The following is a 7,737-nucleotide window of genomic DNA, read 5'->3' on the forward strand; positions in this document are numbered from 1 at the left end:
TATTTAAACATTCACTCAACAATTTCCCCCCTTTTTCTTTGATTTTTAACAAATTGATTCCTTCTTTAGAATCAATCATCTCATGACTCAATCCTACACAATTTTTCATGAGGAATCCAATGGTGTAATCATATTTTTAAAAATCACACTCCTTCCCCATGAACTCCTCTTGGCCGAATAGGGGGTATTTATTTTCCAAAAATTCTATTTTTGATTCTAATAATTTTAAACACTATCCAACAACATATCCCTACACAAAAACATGTTTTAAAGCCATTGGAATCATCAAATCAAGCAAAATCCATTAGCTCCTGCATGAACAGTGCTGGCTGAAAATTTCCCTTTGAACCCTAACCTTGATTTCATCCAAAAATCAATCCATACACCACTTAATCTTCTTTATTCCACTTGATTATTAAGATTTCTATCCTTTCCTAAGCACTACACAACTCAACCAAAATTTTCAAAATTTTCTAGTATTTTTCCAGCATTTTCCCAAGCAAAAATCCTTATTTAATCAATGTAAAACTTAGGGATAGTGATGCTTGGACATACCTTAGTGTTTTCTTGAAGTAAGTTGGATGATTTCTTGCCTAAAACTCATCAAGAATTTTGTGCAACAGGGCTAGATGAACAGTGACAGAGTTTCCCCTTATTTTTTCCAATTTTCCAACATTTTCTTTGTATTTTCATGGGGTATTTATAGACCAAAAATTCTGCCACTCCCCCCCCCCAATTAGCACGCCCAAATAATAGATAAGGAAGTGTGTTGGTAGCCATCAAGTGTGGGAATTGATCAGATTTGAACGTGTGGCTATAAACTAGATTTTTCCAACCAAATATCTCTTAATTTTTGCATTTTTCTTTAATTAATTGAAGCCTCCAGATTTTGCACGAAATTGGGCCCTTATTGGGCTCAATATGGGCCCCACAAATGGTTTGGACTGGTCCAAAAAGATTGTCCACCAACCAAATCACTATCTCAAACCAATTAGAAACTTTATCGGCTACTATTCACTAGTAACATTCTATAATTTTTTCAGACCTCCAAAAATTTATTTCTCTCTGTGATAATTCACCTTTTAATATGAGAATATGATCTGAAAATTTTCAGAATTTTTGCTACCTCTAGGTATTTATTTTGAATTTTCTCTGATTAGGCCTTTATCGGTAGTTCTAAGGGAAAATAAATTCCCTAAAATTAATTCTTGAGCTTCCAAGGCCTAAAACTAATTTTATAAATCCAAATAAATATTTAGATGATTTATCCATAAATCTCCCAAATTTATTGGGGCCTCTAACTAATTAAAATAATTATTTTCCTTCAATTTCTCAATAATTTCTTGAAAAACCTCCGTTACGGGAAATTCCGTAATAATTCATTTTCACTAAATTTCCACCTTTCGGGCCTCAACCAAGTTTCCAAAATCTCTATTCTACACTTTTCCCATTTTTGGAGATTTTCTGGAATTTTTCTCAAATTTTCTCGTTTTGCCCTTCCTAGACTGATAATTACGGAAATGCCCGCCTGAACCTTTTTCGGGTTCCATATCAAAAGTTATTTCATCTCCCCATCTAGTTCCTACATTGAACCTCATCCCAATTTTTGATCTTTTATTGCCAGATGAAAATTTTGGGATGTGACAATTTGATTCGACTGTGTCGTTATGCCTTGGGATCGAATGCAATAATAAATCCAAGCATGCGATATAGTGCAAAACTCAGGTCCTTTCACTTTTGGAAGCCTTAATTGATGACCTAAACTAGCTAAATGCAATGAAAACATGTAATTGAAGAGGGGGTTTTGGGTTTTTAAGATTAAAACTAAATTATGACTAAACCAAATGCAATAAAAATAAACCCAAGCTACTGTATTTTTGGTATTTTTGATAAGATGATGATGGAATGGAAATGGATGATAGGAAATCTCTTGAAAATGGTTTTAATGGTAATCATAGTTTACTTAAGATATTGGGAGTTTCATAAATCATTAGGTTTTCTTGAATAACAACCTCAATTACCCATTGAGTCCAGTGTTTAAATCAATGAACTTCATTAATGAAAACACTGTTAAGCTCTCTTAATGTGCAATTCGAGAATGATCAATGCAATTGGTTCAACGCAACCTAACATCAACTCAATATCAAAACACAACCATGTAGGATAAAGGAGAATCAATAGGATTACACGAAACATATATGCAACCACATATATTGAAGCACAGAATTCAACATTAACCAATCCAAACTACAATTATAAATCATCAAACAATGATTACAGCAGCAATCCAAGTGTCTAACTAAGAATTACAACTCCTAAACCTAGGAATTCATAAGAACATAGCTAAAAACTACAGATTCAAACTAAAAATCCCCTTTGAAACTTGGAAACTCATGCCACTCCACCATCTTTCAAGAGTTGGAAAACCCTAGCCCACCATAGCCTTGGAAACAGCCCTAACAAGAGTGGAATCTTTAGCCATAATGTAACATCCCAATTTTTGGGCCGAAAAGTATCAGAAATAGCTTGAATTGGATGGGCTACAGACCCCTATTAGCAGAGGCCCCAAAGACGAGAAAGGAAGTTAAAGTAGTTTTAGGGACTAAACTGCAAAGTGAAAGTTTTAAAGGGCTAAAGTGTAATCAAAGTTAGAGGCCCAAGTAAAGTCTTGAAGGCCCAAAAAGAGAAAAGAGGCTAGATACAGGCCAAGGGTTAAGTTAGAAACCTCAAAGAGAGGACTGTATAAAGTTAAGTCCAAGCAGGGGCTAAACCGTAAATTTAGAAAGTTATAACCAACAGGGGTAAAAATGAAAGAGTATACAAAGAATTCCAAAAAAATCCCAAAAAATAGGAAATAATATTCTAAGACTCTTCTGTGAAGAGAAATGATGAAAATACCCCTAAGACAGCTTAAATGGAATTTATAAGGTTATGGCTGATAGAAAGTACATCGTTTGAGGTAATTATTTAAAATAGAAAGAGACCTAAAAAATATACACAAAAATGAGGTTAAATGGTTGAAAGGTTGTACTAATTTATAAAATTAGTCCCGCAACCAAAAGGCCAGTGGAATGGCTTTAATAAATTAAAAACCCGATGATGCTTGTACAAGGGTATTTTAGTAAATGAATTTTATGTAAGGCTTAAAGGAAGTGTTATGGCCTGAGAAAATTCATAGATATTCTCAAGAATTAAACAGAATTTATGGACTAGATAGAAGAATTTTCTGAGCTCTGAAAAGCCATAAAGAAAGTCAGAGAAATGTGAGCCAAGTAAAATAAGAGGAAACTTAGGGAACAAGTTTTGATCTATTGGCTATGATCTAATCTCCTTTCTCCTCCACCATATTTGTGACACTTGGCACCTTTTAAAAGAATGAGGTAAGGATGATGCAAGAAGATGATGCAATGATGATGTAAAAGTCAACTTAAAGTTCCAAGATTGCCCTTACTCTTTCTATTAGTCACCAAGGGCATTTTAGTCCATTCAAACCAAAGTTTTGGCTATAAATACCCACCTTCGAAGAGCATTTTGGTAGCTATTTGTAGAGAGAAAACTCTGTCAAAATTTAGAGAGAAAAACGTAGGGGTGAAGGCCAAGAAGAAGGAACAAGATTCAAGCTTTAAGATCAAGGTATGTGATGGTTGTAGCATCTGACTTGATCCCTATTTCGGATAAGTTACTCTTTGTATCTGATTTTAAAATTTGGTATGATTAAAGTAAACTCTATAAGCTTTAAATCCATGGGTATAACACTTCATTTGGATATGTGTACGATTTATGGTGATTTTTTAAAGTTAGGGTTTGAAATCTGGAAACAGTGTTTAACCTTTGAAAGAGTGGTGAATTCCGTACAATTTTGGTACTGTTCAGTATAGAATTGGTTCCTAAAACTATTTTTATTTTAAAGAGAAATTAAGGATTTTCAGGGAGACTTGGAACCACTCAGTTTTGATTTTTCTAAAATTAATTATGAATTTTCAAAGTTGAGCAAAAATTCTAGAATTTCTATGTGAACAATACCTGTGAAGCAAAATTTTCAGATTTGATCTTCTTGAATCTAAGACGATCTAAAGTGGTCCTAATTGATGAGAAATAGATCTTAAGGATGGGAAATGATGATATTTATGTTAGAAAAGCTAGAAAGAAAACTTTAAAACCCAGAGAAAGGGTTGAGGGTCAAGAGAGCTAGTTTTGAATATTATGTAGTCTCTTGGTCCTAATAGATTGTGTGATCATTATGATTATGTTTAGGACCTTGGAATATACAAGAGGATGTTTGGTGATGTTAAGTGAATGCCCACATGGTTGGAAAGTCAAAGGAGTCAAAGGAAAAGTAAGAGGAAAGCTTGAGGTGCAAGGTAGTGAACTTACCTATTGTCATTGCTTGATGTTGTATGCTTGTGTGTTGCTGTGTATATGTTATTTGAATGTTATTGTGACATATTTTAGCTATTGTAATTGCTATTCATGATGAGTAGATTATGTCTCCATGGCCATGCATCAAGTTAGCTTTGAGCATGCTAATATGTCACTAATTAACAAGAGAATAAACAAGTTACGTGTAGTGCATTAGCATCCATCTAGTATGATTAATACGGTATTGTTTGCTACTGAGATTCCTCTAAATCTCACCCCTCCCTAACCAACCATTTAGGTCAATCATCAATGGGCAATAATGGCATGAGAAGCAAGGAGAAGAAAGTGGAGAATTATTCATGTTAATGAATGATATTATTATTCAATGTGTAATTCTCCTATTATGTAATTTATGTTATGGATGCCAATGATGCCATGTAATTAATTATAATAATTATGGCATGAATGAAAGTGTATGAGCATGAATGGGAAAGATTAAGCCCATGTTATGTATGCCAAAGAAATAAAAAGAATTAAAGTAAAGAGATGTTAAGAGATAAAACGTAGGTCCTAAAACAGTGAGTTTGTAGCTCCAGTTTAACCTACCAAATGAATGAGTCAAGTCACGAGATTTGGTAGACTCATAGTACACATCCCAAGCTTTAAAATGAGAGATATATTACCTCAATTGGATGTGTACACAAGGAGATATGAATTTTCAAAGTTGAGGCATAAAATCTGAAAGTTCCAGATTTTACGAAATGAACAGTAATATTATTGATTAAACTGTATAAATTGGGCAAATATAAGTCCAATTGCATATTTTTTCCTTAAATAGAATTGAAATAGCTTTCCGTAGAATTTTAGAACACTATAATACGATTTTTATAGAATTAGTTATGAATTTTTGAAGTTGGACCTAGAATCTGGAAGTTAAAAAGTAAATAGTAACCCGAGTAATTATGTTGACATTTTAAATCCACGGGCTTGTGTTATGATCTACTTGAACCATAATGTTTACGAATGTCCGGCTCTAAGGGTTAAAGGTAGGGCATTTCACATAGCAGATAGGAGATGAAGGAATGAGGTGGGATGAAAAAAAAAGTGAAGGAAATGGATGGTGAAGAAAATAGAGAAGGAAATGGATGGTGAAGAAAATAGAGATGGAGGGACAAGAAGATGGGAGAATGGAGGTGTTCGAGATGATGGAATGGAGTGATGGTACGAAAATAAGGTTTCTAAGGGTTTAGGGGGTCAATCTGGGTCGGATCATTTGAGTAGATGCTCTAATTTTGCATTTTGACCCGAATCTGACATTGCTGATACAAGGCATTTTGTCGCCGCGAATGAATGTATTAGTCATGACTAAATGAACATTCTCGAGAGGTCCTTGGTGAAATTGACATGTTACGTCGCGGCGAACTCTTCCAGTGTTGATACTCTTGATCTTGTGTGTTCTAATCTCTTGGTCTTCAATCTTGGCTCTAGCTTTTGAGTACCCTGCAATGAAAAGCAATAGTTTGAAGTATCCATTGTCCCAGAAATCAATTGAACGCAATTAATAACCAATTATGACAATTTTACCCTAAAAAAGACACTAACTCAAAGCAAGAACTCTTAATCGAAATTAAGCACAATAAACACTAAAAAGAGCCAAAAACTATAACAAAAACCCTTAAAATGATATGAAAAGACATAAAAGAATTGGGTTCTATCACAATTCCCCCTCCCTTTAAATAAATTTCATCCTCGAAATTTAGAAACATACCTTAGTTAAACAATTCGAGGTATCTGGCCTTTATGTCGTCCTCCTTTTCCCACATAGCCTTCTCTTGAGTTAGATCCCTCCAAATGACCTTGACCATCGGAATAGTCTTATTTCGTAGCTGCTTAATTTGCTGACTATCATTTTTATCGGTTTTACCTCAAAAGTGAGGTTATCTTGCAGCTCTATATCTTCGTATTTCAAAACATGTGAGGGATCCAGCTGATACTTTTTCAACTGAGAAACATAGAAGACGTCGTGAATCTGGCTCTGATTAGGGGGTAAGGCCAATCTGTAAGCCACTGGGGTAACTTTCGATAAGATTTGGAAGGGTCCAATAAACTTCGGCGTCAATTTACGGGCCTTGATAGATCTTCCTATACATGTAGTTAGAGAAACTTTCAGGAAAACATGATCTCCAACTTCAAACTCCAGAGGCCTTCTCCGTACATCAGCATAACTTTTCTGTCTACTTTGTGTTGTGAGTAGCCTCTATCGGATGATCTTAATTTGTTGTGAGGTTTGTTCTACCAAGTCAGGACTGAATGTCTTCCTTTCTCCCAATTTAGTCCAACACAACGGGTATCTACATTTCCTCCCATACAATGCTTCATAAGGAGCCATTTAGATATTGGAATGGTAACTGTTATTATAGGTGAACTTTGCCAATGGCAGGTACTCATCCCAGCTCTCTTTGAAATCTAGGACACAAGCTCTCAACATATCCTCTAAATTTTGAATAGTACGTTATGTTTGCTTGCAGTTTGAGGATAATAAGCTGTACTGAAACTCAGCTTGGTGTCCATGGCTTCCTGTAATGCTTTCCAAAACTTAGAGAGAAATCTCAGGTCCTGATCGATGTGTCAGACTGTCTCCTTCTGGATCGTCAAGAAAGAGAGTGCACCAGATAAAATACGGTATAGGATGTAACCAGTCATTCTTCTCGAGGAACTTGTTATTGGAAATCCTAGTCTAACTTGGTTTTCAAAAACATTGTAAAAAAAGGGGGTTTTAGTTGTTTTAAAAGTGGTGCAACAAATGTAAAGTGGAGAAAATTAACTGTTTTTGGTATTTTAAATGAATGAAGAAATGTTTTAGATTAAAAGGGAATTATGGTTAAACAGTTTCTTGATGATGAAAGCTCAGCTATCACTGCTCTTTAGAATGATTGGGAGTTTGGAAAACCTCTAAGTCTAAAGAAGACCCCAAGTAATCACTTGGGTCCAATGTCTTAATTAATGAAAACTCACTTTAATCAAAGTTAATTAAGACCTCTTAAGACATTGCTGAAAACCACTTAGAGTGTAAATGAATGAATGATGCAAATGCCCTCTGAATGTCAATCGACAGCCACAGAATACCAAGCACACAGATTAATTAACAATAATCACTGATAATCAAACTGAACACAAGGATTCAAACTGAAATATTAAATAGATTAATCAACATTAACATCATCTAATCCAAATACAATAGAATAGTCTAAACACAAGATTTACAACCATAAACCAAGTTTGATACAAGTGCAGAAAGTTCCTAAATCTAGAAAAATTCAACACAGAATTAAACAAAGGTTTAGACTATTGAAATAAAACTCCCTGATTAAGTCCTTG

The sequence above is a fragment of the Neltuma alba genome, unplaced genomic scaffold (assembly GCF_004799145.2).
Source record: "Neltuma alba isolate B1F8T4 unplaced genomic scaffold, ASM479914v2 tig00010335_pilon, whole genome shotgun sequence".
NCBI lineage: Eukaryota > Viridiplantae > Streptophyta > Magnoliopsida > Fabales > Fabaceae > Neltuma > Neltuma alba.